Source organism: Halichoerus grypus, chromosome 3 (genome assembly GCF_964656455.1).
Source record: "Halichoerus grypus chromosome 3, mHalGry1.hap1.1, whole genome shotgun sequence".
Lineage (NCBI taxonomy): Eukaryota > Metazoa > Chordata > Mammalia > Carnivora > Phocidae > Halichoerus > Halichoerus grypus.
The window spans coordinates 137,614,839-137,632,829 of NC_135714.1; the positions used below are offsets into that span (position 1 = coordinate 137,614,839).

A 17,991-nucleotide genomic window follows, 5' to 3' on the forward strand; every position below is an offset into this window, starting at 1 on the left:
TTTTCTTTCTTTCTTTCTTCATTCCTTTTTTTTTTTTTGAGATTATGCTACAATATAATAAAAAATCTGGGACTTCTGAGTCAGGTAATATTCCAATTTTATATTCTATGTCTGTTTCTCTACAGCTAGATAATTTGGATATGTTGTTTATTTTCCCAATGGCTTAACCACCACCCCATTCCTTGAACTAAGGCTATCGTCAGCATCAGGCTGTTGTCCTGAGGATTAAATGAGGCAATGAAATAGGGGTAGGCACTTAGTGAATGTTTATTCTGTTTTTTTTCATAAAGTAGGAGAATATAAAACACTGAGAGTGTATATTTCTCCTTTTTTTCCCCTTATTTTGTGTCTACTTCAGTGAAAAATAATTTGATATGGAATACCAAGTACTATGTAGCTGATCTTTCTTGCTGTCTTTTCTATTTAAAAGAAAGATTGGGGGGCATCTGGGTGGCTCAGTTGATTAAGTGTCTGCCTTCGGCTCAGGTCATGATCTCAGGGTCCTGGAATCGAGCCCTGCATTGGGTTCCCTGCTCAGCGGGGAGCCTGCTTCTCCCTCTCCCTCTGCCCCTCTGCCCTTCTGCCCCCTACCTCCCGCTTGTGCTCACTCTCTCTCTTGCTCTCTCTCTCAAATAAATAAATAAAATATTAAAAAAAAAACCCTGTGGTAAGAATAGATAACAGATTAATTTTACTGTAACAATTTAATAATATTTATTTTTATGAAAAAATTATTTCATAATGATTAGGTTTAGTATGTGTTACAAAATGCACAGTGAAAAAAGGTCATTCTATAGATAATAGTATAGATAATATTTCAATTTGTTTCCATTTAAATAATACACAAAATTTTCCGGTGTGTGTGAATGTATATGTGTGTGTGTAAGCTATCAAAATAACTTATCAAATGGAATTTTGAACCATTTCTTGTGACACATGTAGAATAATGAGTATATAAGGGCAACAAAGATTCAGATGATACAGCATAATCGAATACAGTTGAGCTCCAAAGACATGAACCGGGGGTATATATTCTTGCAATCACCATTCGAGCAAGATGTAATAAGCTTTGGTGGACCTGGGTGGCTCTGTTAATTAAGTGACCCACTCGTGGTTTTAGCTCAGGTCATGGTCTCAGGGGTCCTGGGATCAAGCCCCACATCATTCAGGATCCATGTTCGGCAGGGAGTCTACCTGAAGATTCTCTCTCTCTGCCTCTCCCTCCCTTCTCAAATAAATAAATAAATATTAAAAAAAAAGTTATAATAAGCTCTATTTGTATAGGTCAAGTGACTTTGAGAACAGAAAAAAGTGAAATGATCATGAATTATATTGCCAAAAATGTTTCCTTATCCTCATGGGGTGGGATGTATAATGAATGCAAAACCCAGAGCTCTGCATGTTCTTCTCTATTATTAATATGAATAAGACATGATGAATAGCAAATTTATTGTAGAAATACTGGATTACTAAAATCATTTCCTAAACATGTCGCAGGTAGATGTTTGATAGTTTTGAGTGAATAGGTTGTGAATTTTATTAGCTATTAACTGACTATTATGGTTTATTTTCTACTTAATTTTCTATTATTGATTGCTCTATTTACCATATATATATTATTTTACACTTGATCTTAGCCAAAAGGCCGAGAAGCGATGATTTTATAAACTACTTACATAATATGATCTGTAAGTGTATTTGAGAAACAATTTATTGCTTACATTGTATTTCTATTCTTTAAAAAAATGCCCTTATTTTAGAATAAACATTTTTTAACTAAGGAGATATTGACAAATACAGTCCATTTATGGTTGAATTCCTTTAATATAACTTCTCTTTGTCTTTCTTACTCTCTATGTCTATTTATTTCTATCTCTCCTAACATCAGTCTCATTCTTCAAAATGAGCATCTATTTATAAAATAATATTTCTTAAATCCTAAAACCAACCTTAAAGATCTCCAGGTGCTTCTGAAGGAAACTGACATCAACACAATAATCAACATAGTTTTACATTTTTATTCAAGACACTGTTTAAGATTACATTAAGTTGTTTGAATGTCAGCCAAAATAAATGACCAATACTGTTTTATTTTCCGTATTTTTAATTTAATATTTATTGTTTCTCTTAAGTCCTAATATTCTGCCACTATATTCAGATGTAAATTGAGATTAACAATAAAATTCTCTGGTCCACATAAGAGTAATGTTACATATTACTTTATCAATCATTTTCCTGAGTAGATATTTCATCAGCTTTTCAGACCTTAAACTTGGATTTCTTATTTAATGTCTATTTTGATGACAGTCACCTTTATATACTAGTGCTATGTCTATGAAAGAACATGTATGTGAGAGTAGACATTTTTATTTTGCAGAAATTTACTGTGTTTCAACACAGTATGAGATGACTATATCTGAAACTGTTTTGTATATCCTAGCCAGTCCTTAAAGAGAATAAAGCAAAGATACTATCAAATATCATGGATATATTCAATAAAGAACTATTTCACGCCAGCCATTGGGTCCTTAAAACAGCTTCCAACATGATCATTTCATAGAGCTCTGGCAATGCTAAAGAATGCTTAGATTATGAGTTAGTCTTCACCATGGAAACACAAAGTTTAGATAGTAGCATGAACTAAACTTTTATCAATGAGTTTTCTTTCATTGTTGAGCACAGTATGTTATGGGACATTGACCACCAAGTTAAAGAGGCAAACAAAATTCCCAAATTATCCCTGGATATTGGAAAACATGAGTATAACCTCATTCAACAAAGAAATATTGAAAGATCAATTAAAGCAAAATTACATTTGTATCATTTTTTTCTTATCAGCTAATCAAGTCTTGTGAAATTTTTCTTTTCTTATGGCCTAGGAAAACTAACTGATGAATGGCCTTTGATAATACCTAGCTAGTGTTCAATTCCTCATTTTACAAAAACTTGAGGTAAATTACCTTCAAGCACATAGAGCTAGTTTAGGGCCAGTCAGGATTAAAAATCCCATTTTAAACTCATAGAGGAAAGATTTCTTACTATTCCACATCGTGTGGAAGAAAAGATCAACAAAGAGTTCAACATTATTAGAGTAATGATCTTTGTAAAGAAACCCTGCTGAACTAGATAACTTACATATGCAGATGACAATAAGCTTCTCAAAGATACTGTCAAAAGACAGGAATAGCCTTTAAGAGGAGAGCAATGAATACATTTAACTCATCTGCAAGCAATGAAGATCACTGAGGTTAAGAATTGTAGCAGAGCAATATGAAAGCTTGCCCTTAGAAATAGGCTGATTCAACTGATGAATAACTGAACTAATGATACACTATATGTTAATTAATTGAATTTAAATACATTTTTAAAAAAGATACAGGCTGGTTCTCTCCAAATATAGGCATTGTATAAGATTTAGCCCACAGTTCAGAGCTGATAACAATGTCAAACCTGAAAACATACTTTAGACAATGAACTGGATCCTTTATGCTCATCTGATAGGTTCTTTATGGGTAACTTGAGAAACATTAAACAACTAGTGTTATTAGGTGATAAATGAATACTTGATTAACTTAATTGGAAGTCTAAAAAAAAATCTATTTGGACTCATTACAACAAAAGATGATGATATTTTACTGAAATGTTACTTTTATTATAAACACATATATATATGGTGGCAGTTGTGGAGTAAAGAAGATGACAAAATCTAAGCTTTAAGTAATGATGTATATGAAAAGAGCATTTGGTAAAACATCAGAAAACTGAATTTTGTCATTAACTAATTAATTCCTTATTTGTTTTAGTTTCTTTAACTATGAACAGTAGTTTTATCACCATCTCTCAGTGCTCTTCCAGCAAGAAACTATATGATTCCTGAACTTTTTTATATTAATGAAATAGTCACATCGTAACAAATATCATGAGTATAAGAAGATTTGATAGGGATAAATAAAAATTAAGAATGCCATTAATAATCTGTATTAATATCTAATAGTTATAATTGAAAAGATCCTTCAGGATTAATTTGATGACTTTATCACAAAATAGTTGATTAACAAAATCAAAATCAACTCAATACAATAAATATCTATTGAGTAGATTCAAGATATTTTTAAGACATAGGCCCTATTTTGAACATACTCTAAATGGTTAAAACAATACAACATATTGATCAATTATAAAAATAAAATGTCAGCACACACATAAAAGAAAATGTCATGTGTAAATATGTGTAATAATTTTAGATCCTATACCTTGCTGCATTTAAGTAATGACTTCAGATAACTTTCTTGAAAAAAAATAGAAGCTAAAGAACTATAAAAGAAATGTATCTGGGGTGCCTGGGTGGCTCAGTCGTTAAACGTCTGCCTTTGACTCAGGTCATGATCCCAGAGTCCTGGGATCGAGCCCCGCACCGGGCTCCCTGCTCCGTGGGAAGCCTGCTTCTCCCTCTCCCACTCCCCCTGCTTGTATTCCTGCTCTCGCTCTCTCTCTGTCAAATAAATAAATAAAATATTTAAAAAATTTAAAAAAAAAGAAATGTATCTGGTTTATAATGTTGAAAGAAATAGAACTATAAGAACTAGGGATATATTTGCAAAAGATAATGAATTCTCCATTGAAAGGGCAATAGACATTTCCTCACCTCCATTTTCTCATAAGTGCAAAAATATAGAGAGGGAATAGGGAATTGTTTATGGTAGAAAGAGCCCAGAAAAATACTTAGGATTTTCATGGGTTTCTGGAGAAGAAGGAAATATTAGCAAGAGGCACCCTTTGGCTCAGTTTTAGTTTTTACTTCTGTAGCTGACATCAGAGATAGAGTCATCCATTCAGACATCCTTCTAGTTGCTTTCTTTTACTATAGAAACCTGAGCAATTATAGATCGAATAATAGCAGTTACTGGTTTTTCTTCCCTGAGAAGGTTGTTGAATGGACAGTTTTATTATCTGGAAGTTGTTGCTGGTTCTTTGCAAGCTTGCTTTACACATGGATACACTTGGTGCCGCAGGGATGTTATGGATATTGATCCTGGTAGTTTTAAAATCTAGGGTATGACAGATATTCACAGTGTCCGAACCAACTGGTAAGAGCAGAACAGACTTTCATGTATTAAGGCCGACTTCCTTATTATTGCCCTGTTCTTCAGTGAATAGACGTCATAAAGAGAAAAAAAAATGTGTGTGTGTGTGTGTGCATGTGTGTGTGTGTGTGTGTGTGTGTGTGTGGAGCATGGATACAGAGTAAGGGACTCCTATAAAGAAAGTAGAGGAAAATAATACAGAAATAAACTAAAACTGTTTAGCTAAAATAGCAATGTCTGGTTAAGTATCATTGGTAAGATTACAAAATAGAGTTAGAGTAAAAGTTTAGTATCAGTGAAACCTCCCATCTGTTTATTTCAACGTACAGTAATGTTCTTGAATGCTTATAGTTCCAATTTTAATATAATTTGCAAATTTCTGTACTTATTATTTATTAATATGAAAGCAGTGACATAAGCCTACATCATTTTTCATTTCTAATTTCTTAGCAGCTTTTATGATATTGAAAGAAATTGGCCCTAGGGGAAAATCCATGCCATTTGAAAACTTTTTCACAAAGAAAATGCAAATATATGAATTTATTCCCAGACATTTTTTGCTGTGTTTTGTTTGTATAATTCTTATAAAATACAAAGTCAGGCAATTTACAAAATGTTACAGTATGCAATCTTGAGCTCAAATATGGAGAAAACATATGGATTAATGTTCTGAGGGACATGGAAAAAAGAATATGAGAAGTGAATAAAAGTTTGGCAGATGGAGCTATAGTAAGTCACTAGAGGTTGGAAACCATGAAAATGCAGAAGCTATTGGTACAGTGCTGTGAATTTCTCCAGAAGCCCTTAGCAGTCCAGAAGTAAAAGGAGAAAGCAGATGGTGGCATTTTTTTTTTCTTGATTGATTGATTGATTGATTGGAGAGGGGGAACAGGAGGGATAAAGGGAGAGGGAGAGGAAGAGAGATATTTTTTTTTTTAACGACTTTATTTATTTGACAGAGAGAGACACAGCGAGAGAGGGAACACAAGCAGGGGGAGAGGGAAAGGGAGAAGCAGGCCTCCCGCTAAGCAGGGAGCCCGATGCGGGACTCCATCCCAGAGCCTGGGATCATGACCCGAGGCGAAGGCAGACGCCTAAGGACTGAGCCACTCAGGCGCCAGATGGTGGCATTTAAATAGGTTCAGAATCAAGGCGAGAAAGACAAAAAAACAAAAAGAATAAAAAAGATGGACATTTATTCTGGCAAGACTAAAACCAAGATTTTCTCTAACCACATTCCTTCCAAGCAGAGAGATTTACTACCTAAGTCTACTTCTGCCCTGATATTTGGCAAACCCAACTACAATGCCATGTTCAATGAACAAAAGTTGGCCAGAGAGAACTTTAAAAGTTATAGATTTGCTGTGTTTCTAAATTTTGTGAATCTAGGACCAGTTCTTTGATAACCTTGCAGATTTTGTTAACTTTTTGGATTTTCTTCTTCTAAAAAAAAAAGACATGAAAGACTTAACCAATGAACTAGTTCAACTTTCACTGTCTTGAAGGCACCACATCCAGTCCAGAAAAGGACAGTCCAGACTGCAGATTGGGGGAAATGTGTGAGGGGCCTGGAGCAGAGACCAAGCTGAATTAGAACTGCAGAGAATGAGGATTGATGCTGGGTTTTAGTTAAATAGGACACATTTGGTGATTTTGGCTTTGATTCCTTTGGGTTCCAAATGAAACATTAAAAACTTCTTCAATTAAAAAAAATGAATTTTTATTTCATTGAGTTCTAAGTTATAAAAAATTCTTTAATTTACTCTCAGGAGATTTAGTAAGTTCATATTCTATTATATTACAAAAATGTAAAGTATATATATATATATATATATATATATATGTCATATATTTTATACTCTGCAAGGTTTTTCTTTTTCTTTCTTTCTTTTTTTTTTTTTTTTTGAAACCCTTATGAATCTAAATTGATCCTTTGTTGGGAATGCTGATTTTTGCTCATGTGCTTTTTTTTTTTTTTTTTAAATTTCACCGGAAAGTGCAAACACACTCCCCCACTACCACAAATTATGCAGTTGAGTTTCCCACATTTGGGGAAATAGCAGGGATCAGCACATCCGGAGCGCAATGGATAAGCCTCGCTCTGGGAAAACCACTTTCGTGATCATTGTATCTCCCCTGCCAGGTAAGTATTGCTCATGTGCTTTTTAACATCACAGCATGAACAATTTTACCTGAGGAGTTTATGTATGGATTCTGTTCAGTCCTAGTGGAAAACTTGCCTCTGAAGAGTTCTTTGCATTTGCTTTTCTGAGTACACCAGGAGTATTGGTATCAAGGACTGATTATGATAGTTTCTCAACTTGGGCATTCTGTACCAGTGAGGAGGGCATAAATTCCAACTTCAAAAGCATGTCTGATATAGCTCATGGTTACCAATTATCTAGGGAGATTTTTTTTTTTTTTCCAACCTGGAAACCGGGTGGTGATAGAAAGGCTTTGCCGTCTTCCTTTGCTTATAGATAGGTTCTTTGTTTTGCCTAGTTCACTCTTTTACAAACTATGGAGCCCATCAAGGCTTCCTGCTATATATGAGGGTCTAAGTTCAACTCGCATCTTGCATGGGCTCAGGTCTCACGTCCTTCCCCCGTGTGGGTGGTACAGCACAGACCTTTGGTTTCTAGTATAGTCCTCTGTCCCATGCAGAGTAGCCAGTAGGTCCCCTTGACTATGTGCTAACTGAACTGGTTTTTGTTCTTCTGTATTCCTGGCACCAAGGGTTTTAAGCTAATTTCATTTATTTGAATCTCTGATCTTAAAGAAATGTTAAAATTGTATGTGTCGTTTCTAGATATTTGCAATAGGAAGAATTTCTGGCTGTCTATTAACAGGTTGCTGGAAACAGAACTTTTTATTGGGATATTATTAAATATTTAAACTTTTTAAATTTTTTTTCCTATGTTAATTAGAGTTGACATTTGAACAACATGGAGGTTGTTAGGAACACCATCCCCTTTGCAGTGAAAAATCCACATATAACTTTTGACTCCTCCCACACTTAACCACTAATAGCTTATTATTGACCAGAAGCCTTCCTGATAACATAGTCAGTTAACACATTTTTTTTTACTTTATATATATTATATATTAATTATAAATTTATTATATATTTACATTATATATTATGTATTCTTACAATAAAGTAGGCTAGTGAAAAGAACAGGTTTATTAAGAAAGTTGCAAGGAAGAGAAGATACATTTGCAGTACTGTATTATAAAATTCCGAATATGGAGCTCTGTGGCAAGCGAGGGGCCACACAGGCACAAAGCCACGTTGGCAATGGGGCGCCTGGGTGGCTCAGTTGGTTAAGCGACTGCCTTCGGCTCAGGTCATGATCCTGGAGTCCCAGGATCGAGTCCCGCATCGGGCTCCCTGCTGAGCAGGGAGTCTACTTCTCCCTCTGACCCTCCGCCCTCTCATGTGCTCTCTCTCTCTCATTCTCTCTCTCAGATAAATAAATAAAATCTTAAAAAAAAAAAAAAAAAGCCACGTTGGCAGAAGCGACCTAGGACCTCCAGCAACAGCCATGCGGGGCGCTACATGGGCCGGGGCCAGGCCAGGTGGGAGGCCGGATGGGAGCCCGGTGCCCAGCAAAGTGCAGGCTGAGGGCGTCCTCACCGCAGCCGGGAGTCGGGCCCCGGACAGCGGCTGGGGGAGCTAGCACTGCTCCTTCCTCTCCCACCGCAGCTGCTGACCCTGCTGAACCCCAGTTCCCCTGTGGCCAAGCTGGACCTGGGTGACCAGCAGGAACACTGGGAGACATTCCAGAAGCGGCAGAGGCTCACCTTTGAGAGTACGCCAAGCTGCTGCACCGGGGCTGAGGCTGCTGCTGTGGGGCAGTTTGCTTTGACGATCGAGCCTCAGAAGGCGTGCACGTTTTGGACTGCAACTGCAGCGTTGGGAAGAGGCAGAGGAGGCACTTCATTGCCCCTGCTTCTCGCTTCAAGCTCCTGGGTGGAGCCGGAGCATAACGGCATACCCAGTCAGCATGCACAAAGTACAGCACACCTTCTGTAGGACAGGTGGCCTTCAGAGCTTTGACACTCTTTGCTCGAACGCTGGACACTTCTGAATTCCCCCCGGCCACCTGGCTGAGGGCACCGCCTAGAGTGTGGTCATTGCAGAATTCAGGGGCAGAGACTGGGAGAATTCTCGGCCGTGGAGGAACACGAGACTGCCAGGAATGTGTCTTCAGAGTGTGTTCTGGCTTCTCCCTTGCTATAAAGGAGGAATGATTGGGGTCAGCAGTTTGTTGTCCCCGCTGCCCCTCAGTGGTGCTCATGAATGTGGCTGATCCATGCTGCTGGTTCCCCTGGCTAGCGGCCTTCTCAATCTCTGCAGCTTGCTCCAGCTACCAGGGATTTTTAGGCACTTCTTTGTCCTTCCTCAGCCCAAATTTTGATGTAGGCTAGTAGACATCCTTCTTTCTCTTCCCAACTTTTATGGGGATCTTTTATTTTTTTTATTTATTTATTTTTAAAGATTTATTTATTTATTTGACAGAGAGAGAGACACAGCGAGATCAAGAACACAAGCAGGGGGAGTGGGAGAGGGAGAAGCAGGTTTCCCACAGAGCAGGGAGCCCGATTCGGGACTCGATCCCAGGACCCCTGAGATCACAACCTGAGCTGAAGGCAGACGCTTAACGACTGAGCCACCCAGGCGCCCCTATGGGGATCTTTTAGAAAAGTAAATATTTTTAACATTAAAGCAAAAAAAACAAACAAACAAAAAACAAACAAAAAAAAAACCCTACGTATAAGTGGACCCACACAGTGAAAAATGTTAGGATTTATTGTGAGCCTACCATGGTCTAGGCACTGTCCCATGCAACAAGGATATAACAATATACCAGATAGTCATTTGTCTCCATTCAGCTTACATTCTGATACAGAATTCAAAACACAATTAAATTAAAAATAAGTATATACAGGCATGCCTTGGAGATATTGTGTAGTGTGAGAGTGGCCCTAGACAATATATAAATAAGAATGGCAGTGGTCGAACAAAAGTTTATTTATAAAAACAGATGATGGGCCATATTTAGCCCATAGGTTTGCAGTTTTAGACTGATCATAATTTGTTGTCTGAGGCAGGGCAAATTGTTTCTTCAAAAAGGAAAAAAAAAAAAAAAGAAGAAGAAGAAAAGAAAGAAGGAAGGAATCTTTGCTGTCAAGGCAGGACAGAGTATTCCAGGGAGAGGGATGACCACAGGTATTAACTTTAAGTTCATTTGTTTTTAGTTTTGGTTCATTTATGGCAAAGGATTAAAGATTATACATCATTTTAGTCTCCCATTGTGATTAAACATTTTAGTTGAAATTTTCTCTCTTTTCAAAGCTTTCAGATGATTTAAGTCTTTATTTTTACTTATTAATTTTTTGGGCATAAGTTATTTAGGAATGGACTTTTTCATTTCCAGATAGTAAAGTTCTTTTTTCTGTGTCTTACAATTTATTTTTTTAAATTTTAATTTGTATTTTAATTCCAGTATAGTTAACATACACTGTTATATTAGTTTCAGGTGTATAATACAGTGATTGACCAATTTTATATATTGCTCAGTGCTCATCAAAATGAGTGTACACTTAATCCCTTTCACCTCTTTCGCACATCCTCCCCCCCCCCACCTCCTCTTTGATAGCCATCTACTTGTTCTCTATACTTAAGAGTCTGTTTTTTGGTTTGTTTCATTCCCCACCCCTTTGTTTTGTTTCTTAAATTCCACACAGGAGTGAAATCATATGGTATTTATCTTTCTCTGACTGACTTATTTCGTTTAGCATTATACTCTCTAGCTCTATCCATGTTGCAAATGGCAAGATTTCATTCTTTTTATGACTGAATAATATTCCACTCTATATATATATACCACATCATCTTTGTCCATTCATTTATCGATGGACACTTGGGCTGCTTCCCTATTTTGGCTACTACCAATAATGCTGCAATAAACATAGGGGTACATATATCCTTTTGAATTAGTGTTTTGGTATTCTTTGAGTAAATTCCCACTAGTGAGATTACTGGAACATAAGGTAGTTCTATTTTTAATTTTTTGAGGAACTACATACTGTTTTCCACAGTAACTAGACCAGTTTGCCTTCCCACCAACAATGCAGGAGGGTTCTTTCTTCTCCACATCCTAGCCAATGTTTGTGGTTTCTTGTGCTTTTGATTTTAGCCATTCTGACAGGTATGAGATGATATCTCACTGTAGCTGTGGTTTGCATTTCCCTGATGATGAGTGCTATTGAGCATCTTTTCATGTGTCTGTTGCCCATTTGTATGTCTTCTTTGGAGAAATGTTGGTTTATGTCTTCTGCTTATTTTTTAATTGGATTATTGTGTGTGTGTGTGTTGAGTTGTATAAATTCTTTATACATTTTGCATACTAACCCTTTACTGGATATGTCATTTGCAAATATCTTCTCCCATTCAGTAGGTTGTCTTTTAGTTTTGTTGATTGTTTCCTTTGCTGTGCAGAAGCTTTTTATTTTGATATAGTCCCAACAGTTTGGCTTGGCTTGTTTCCCCTGCCTCCAGAGACATATCTAGAAAAATGTTATGGTCAATGTTAGAGAAATTACTGCTTGTGCTCTCTTCTAGGATTTTTATGGTTTTAGGTCTCACATTTAGGTCCTTTATCCATTTTGAGTTTATTTTTGTATATGGTGTAAGAAAGCAATCCAGTTTCATTCTTTTGCATGTAGCTGTCCAGTTTCCCAACACTGTCTTTTTCCTATTGTATATGCTTGCCTTCTTTGTTGAAGATTAATTGACTGTATAATCATGAATTTATTCCTGGGCTTTCTATCCTGTTCCACTGATCTATGTGTCTATTTTTGTGCCAGTACCATACTGTCTTGATCACTACAGCTTTGTAGTAGAACTTGAAATCTGGAATTGTGATACCTCCTGCTTTGTTATTCTTTTTCAAGATTGTTTGGGCTATTTGGGGTCTTCTGTTATTCCATACAAATTTTAGGATTGTTTGTAAGTAGGATTGATTTTATTTATTTGACAGAGACACAGTGAGAGAGGGAACACAAGCAGGGGGAGTGGGAGAGGGAGAAGCAGGCTTCCCACGGAGCAGGGAGCCCGATGAGGGGCTCGATCCCAGGACCCTGGGACCATGACCTGAGCCGAAGGCAGATGCTTAACGACTGAGCCACCCAGGCACCCTGGGATTGATTTCTTAATTTCTCTTTCTTCTGCTTAGAAATGTGACAGATTTCTATACATTGATTTTATATTCTGGGACCTCACTGAATTCACTTATTAATTTTAGTAGTTTTTTGGTGGAGTTTTTAGGGTTTTAATTGGAATGTGTTATGAGCAGATAATGTGTCTTCTATTAAACATTAGTTTCAGATGGGGTGCCTAGGTGGCTCAGTCATTGGGCGTCTGCCTTCGGCTCAGGTCATGGTCCCAGGGTCCTGGCATCGAGCCCCGCATCGGGCTCCCTGCTCAGCGGGAAGCTTGCTTCTCCCACTCCCACTCCCCTTTCTTGTATTCCCTCTCTCGCTGTCTCTCTCTCTGTCAAATAAATAAATAAAATCTTAAAAAAACAAAAAACAAAAACAAGGCCACCATTTAAAAAAAATAAAGACTTCATTTTAAACAAGTACAAAAATATTTAAATTATTTGATAAGGCTTCATAAGCATGCACAAAAGAAAAGTATATGTTTTTACATGTGTGTATCTGAATGGATAGTATACACAAATCTTATATAAATGTAAATATATGCTGCTAAATTCTAAATTTTCCTACTAAAACAAAATGTACTCAAAAGGAACTTCATGTATATGGTACTGATGAAAAATATCTTAAAAACAAAAACAAGACAAAAAAGTTTTCATATAAGGTGCATTAGATACTGTTTGTTTTGCTCACACTTAATCCCATCCATTCTGTCCTCCCCTGCTGTAGCAGTGACTGGAAAGGTAAAACCACATTTTCTTGTCTCCTTTGTGGCTAGGAACAGCTACTGTAATTTGGGATAAGGGCACAGAATTTGGAAGTGAACCAGATGTCAAGTTCTTGCATTCTTGCATTATATAGTTTGTATAATGATCTGAAAATTCCATTATATAACATGGCTCTTTATGCTGTTTAGTTCCACATCTATTGCTTTCTTTTCACTTGCATTTTCCTGGTCTCTCTTTTCTCATTGGTGTCTATTATAGCTCAATGCAGGGAATTTGGTGGTTAAACGTGATTGGAAGGGTTAAGTGAGGAGAAGTCAAGAAATTACCACTTGACTGTTGTTTCCAAGGTTATAAGGCCCTAGTGGCAAGCTGGAATCTAGGAAACTGCTGCTGCTTCTCCTTTCACCACTGCTGCTTTATGCTCAGGATTGGTGTACAGACCCTGGAACTGGAGCCCAGTACCCACAAATACTCACAGCTATGCACATTTGTTTGCCAGACCCCACAGCGGCCAGGAGATGGCACCTACCTCATTCTCATTCTGTGCCACTGCACTTCATTCACAGGAATGTTTTCCAACAGAACTCTAACTGCAAGTGAGGATAGGAAGTTTGTTTTTATCCTTCCAGTCCCCGCTCTACAAGGAGGTAACAGAATTGATGCGATGGGGATGAGTGAAACAAGCAACACCTAGTCCCACATCCCTCATATGCAACCTCTCTTTATTACATCATTTAAGATGTTTTGTGCAAATGTCATAGCTGAAGTTATTTTTTAAGCTCAGGCTGATATTTTTTTTCTCTTTTAGCAGGAAAATTCAGTCTTTTCATTTTTTTTTTTAAGTTTTATTTATTCATGTAATCTCTACACCCAATGTGGGGCTCAAACTCATGACCCCAAGATCAAGAATCACATGCTCTTCCAATTGAGCCAGCCAGGTGCCCTTCAGTCTTTTTATTTTTGGAACAATATGGTAAATTGACATTATTTCTCTCATGTCCATTTACACATAAGATGGCTTGAATAAATGTTTTCTTCGTCCCTTTGCCTTATTATTGGTGATAACTCAAAGTACTATTCTTCTCAGTCTGTGATCCCTATTCTTTTAATATGAAAACAACATACCAACTAGTTCCTTCACTAATAATCTGCCTTCCTGCTCTCCCAATAAGATGTATTGTTGTGAAAATACTTGTTTTCTCTCATCCCTCATCTTTCAGTGAGACCTCTAGAAAGTTTTTAATTCTCCTCCTCATTTTCTCCTACCCCTCCCTCTCTCTTCCCCTGTCATCTACTTACCTCCAACTCTGTCTTTTTGATAGTGAAGTACTTTTAGCTCCAGAATCAGTGTTTAGTACTTATAGTAGGCATTCCTACCGTGTGTATCACTAATCATTTAGAAATAATAGAGATTCTACTTCAAGAATCCCACTTGACACTTCCATGACCCATTCTTAACGGAGTTCACTGCTGTCCATTTGGATTTCTTAATAGTTAGATGGATTGATAACAGCCTTCATTGATCATCACTGCTTCCTTTTTTTCTCCATGCAACTTATTAAAATAGTTGTTCATCAATATAGAGGCAAATGAAGCAAAAGTTGTTTAGTATTCTGATTCCAGATATGTATCAAGAACTAGATATAAGAATATTGTAGGAAAATATACGAATTAGATGGAAAAAAATGAGAATTGGAAGGAAAAGAATTGTCAGTCTGACAGGGGAAAGTCAGGTATTGAGGTCTTTTAACAAATGTTATTTCCAGTGATATGGAGGCTAAAGCATGACACTGCCAGAGGGTTGCTGAGATGGATCGGATATTGAATAATTTTATTTTGAGGGGATTACTAAGATAATTGTTTTTAAGTATTTTGTAAATTGTAAAATGACATAAAATATAAAATAATATTTAATCTCTTTTCCCTTATTCTTTATTTGCTTTTTTCTTTTCTTTTTTCCAATCTGATTATCATTATCATTATTTAATTATTGCAATTTCAGAGCACAATAACAATACCAATACTTAATTATCAATATTAATATCAGTGTGCTATTTGATGGTTTAACATTTACTAAATATTAAAGATATTTTGAAAATAACATGTGAATGCCTCATGAAACACAAAGAAGTGTAACTATGAAATATAAATTTTAAGTTTTGTTATTCTCATATAAATTATTAACAGCAAAATATACAAAATGTAAATACCACATAAGTGAAGAATATTTAATTAATCATAAAATGTTAAATGAAACAATGTTATATAACTTTATTTTGATCCTTGAATATAAATTTGTTATTTGTGTGATAATCAGACCTGGAGTACATTTTTTAACTAATTTTCCAGTTGCTTAAAAAAATTGTTTTTAACTCTAGATGAGTTTTGATGAAGAATTAGTTATAATCCATTTCCAAATACTGTCCCCTTGACTTTTTCATCTTAAAATAATCTCATCTTTTGCTTGATACTTTTGAGATCCCCAGATTCATTATGTATAGATGAATATTTCAAAGTAGAATTAATTATATCATTTTTAATACCACCACATTAATTTTTAATTTAAGAAACTCTTTACACTAGAGGAAAAATTCTTGTAATTCATACTTTGTTTATTATCTTTTACTCTTCCTTTTGAAAATTCTGAAAACATAGGACAATGCACGTTTACTTGATATACAATTTTAATGTGTACATCTCAATTGGTATACTTTTATGTTCCATATATTTTGAATATATAGAAATGGAATTTTATGCTAAAAATTATGGGTACTGGGGCGCCTGGGTGGCTCAGTCGTTAAGCGTCTGCCTTCGGCTCAGGTCATGATCCCAGGGTCCTGGGATCGAGTCCCACATCGGGCTCCTTGCTCCGCGGGAAGCCTGCTTCTCCCTCTCCCACTCCCCCTGCTTGTGTTCCCTCTCAGGCTGTGTCTCTCTCTGTCAAATAAATAAATAAATTCTTTAAAAAAAAAATAAAACAAATAAAAAAAATAAAAAAAATAAAAATTATGGGTACTGTATAAACTGCCGTGCATATTGGAACATGGGATATTTAAAAAATACATTATAATTATTCCATTCACTATTATGGTCATCATTATTTTTTTTTTTATAAGATTTTATTTATTTATTTGACAGAGAGAGACACAGCGAGAGCAGGAACACAAGCAGGGGGAGTGGGAGAGGGAGAAGCAGGCTCCCCGCAGAGCAGGGAGCCCGATGTGGGGCTCGATCCCAGGACCCTGGGATCAGGACCTGAGCCGAAGGCAGACGCTTAACGACTGAGCCACCCAGGCGCCCCATGGTCATCATTATTATTTGATATTATTAGGAATGTTGATAAACAACAGGGTAAAGGAGATCATGAGTGAGGTATACAGCCTTTTGAAACAGGACAAAGTAGTCCAAAATTCAATTAGAGAAAGAACTATAAAAATGGACACAATTTATCTTTACTAGAATAGACATTGATAATTTCTGTCTCTCTCTCCATGTCTGCTCTGTCTCTCTCCCCTCTATCACTTTATTATCTATATCTATCTATCTATCTATCTATCTATCTATCTATCTATCATCTACATATCATTTTTGTACCACTTTTTCTCCATCTTTGGGGATAAAACGTGAGAAGACTAAAATTTTTCTTTCTACAATTTGGTATTGTTTGAACATATATAAAACATTTAATAGTAAGATTACCACTTAACTGTGTGAAGTCATCAACCAGACTTTTCCTCATGTTATGGTATTATCCTTAACCCCTTTATATACAGCTATAGACAAACACAAATACACACCCATACACACAAATGCAAACTGGGGAAACCTTTTCACTGGCTGATCTACTCACATTAACTGCCTTCTTTTCCTTAATTATCCTTTGGGAAAATGTAATGTAGGAGGACATCACATTCTCACTTGGATTATCTTAATAGAAGCCAAACTTACCTATAACATGGACCCCTTCCGTGAATTGCCCACAACACAACTATTTTAAAGTTATTAATCTGATTCTATCCACCTAAGCCAGAAAAGTGACATTGTAAATAAAATGAACTAAATAATAATGTTAGATATTTGGATGGCAAAAAGAATAGCCTGTTATTTACTAATTAGCTAGGGATGAAGGTTGAAGAACATGGATCAAGATGGAGAGTCAAAAGTCAAAGGCCAAAAAATGGTTTTCTGCTTTTGAATAACTGACTAAATCATGAATTTACAAGGTAAAATCAAGAATCCAGGAGCACAAATAATTTGGGGAAAATAAAATTTATTTGACTACAGGAAATCCAAGGAGAGATCTCATAGGTAGTTTTATATATAATCTAGATTTTTAGCATAAGAATTGCAATAGGAATATATATTTAGGAATGATGGTAATTGAAGACATACAATTGTATATATTCCTGATAAAGACTGAAGTGGCATGAAGAGGGAAGATAGTCTGAGAGAAAACCTTAACTGTAGCTATGAATTTGGGGTATAAGGAAGAAAGTGAGCCAGGAAAAAAGTCTGAGAGGAGTAATGGCCAAAAATATAGGTGCAATGTAAAGGCAGAGAAGAAAACTGTTCAGGAAAGAAAGAAATGATGAAGATAGTGAATGGTGTTTATTAAGTATAGGAAAGCAGAAGTAATTTGTGACAGCAAGAAGGTCCAATATGGTATAATAAGACAGAAGAGAGTCTGTCAATAAATGAATGGAAACTGAAGATAATGAAGATGTAAATTCCTTTTAAAATATTGAACTTTAGGGGCGCCTGGGGGGCTCAGTTGGTTAAGCATCTGCCTTTGGCTCAGGTCATCATCCCAGGGTCCTGGGATTGAGTCCCCCATCTGGGTCCCTGCTCAGCAGGGAGTCTGCTTCTTCCTCTCCTTCTGCCCCTCCCCGCTGCTCTTGCTATTTTCAAATAAATAAATAAAATATTAAAAAAAATAAAGTGTTGAACATTAAAGA

At 36.3% G+C, this 17,991-nt stretch overlaps 1 non-coding gene across 1 annotated transcript; it reads right to left on the reverse strand.

Annotated features, from left to right (window-relative positions):
• Positions 1-7,071: 7,071 nt before the first annotated feature.
• LOC118525180 (U1 spliceosomal RNA) lies at positions 7,072-7,235 on the reverse strand. The gene has a single exon (XR_004912016.1). It is a non-coding gene; the product is annotated as a U1 spliceosomal RNA (small nuclear RNA).
• Positions 7,236-17,991: the final 10,756 nt, after the last annotated feature.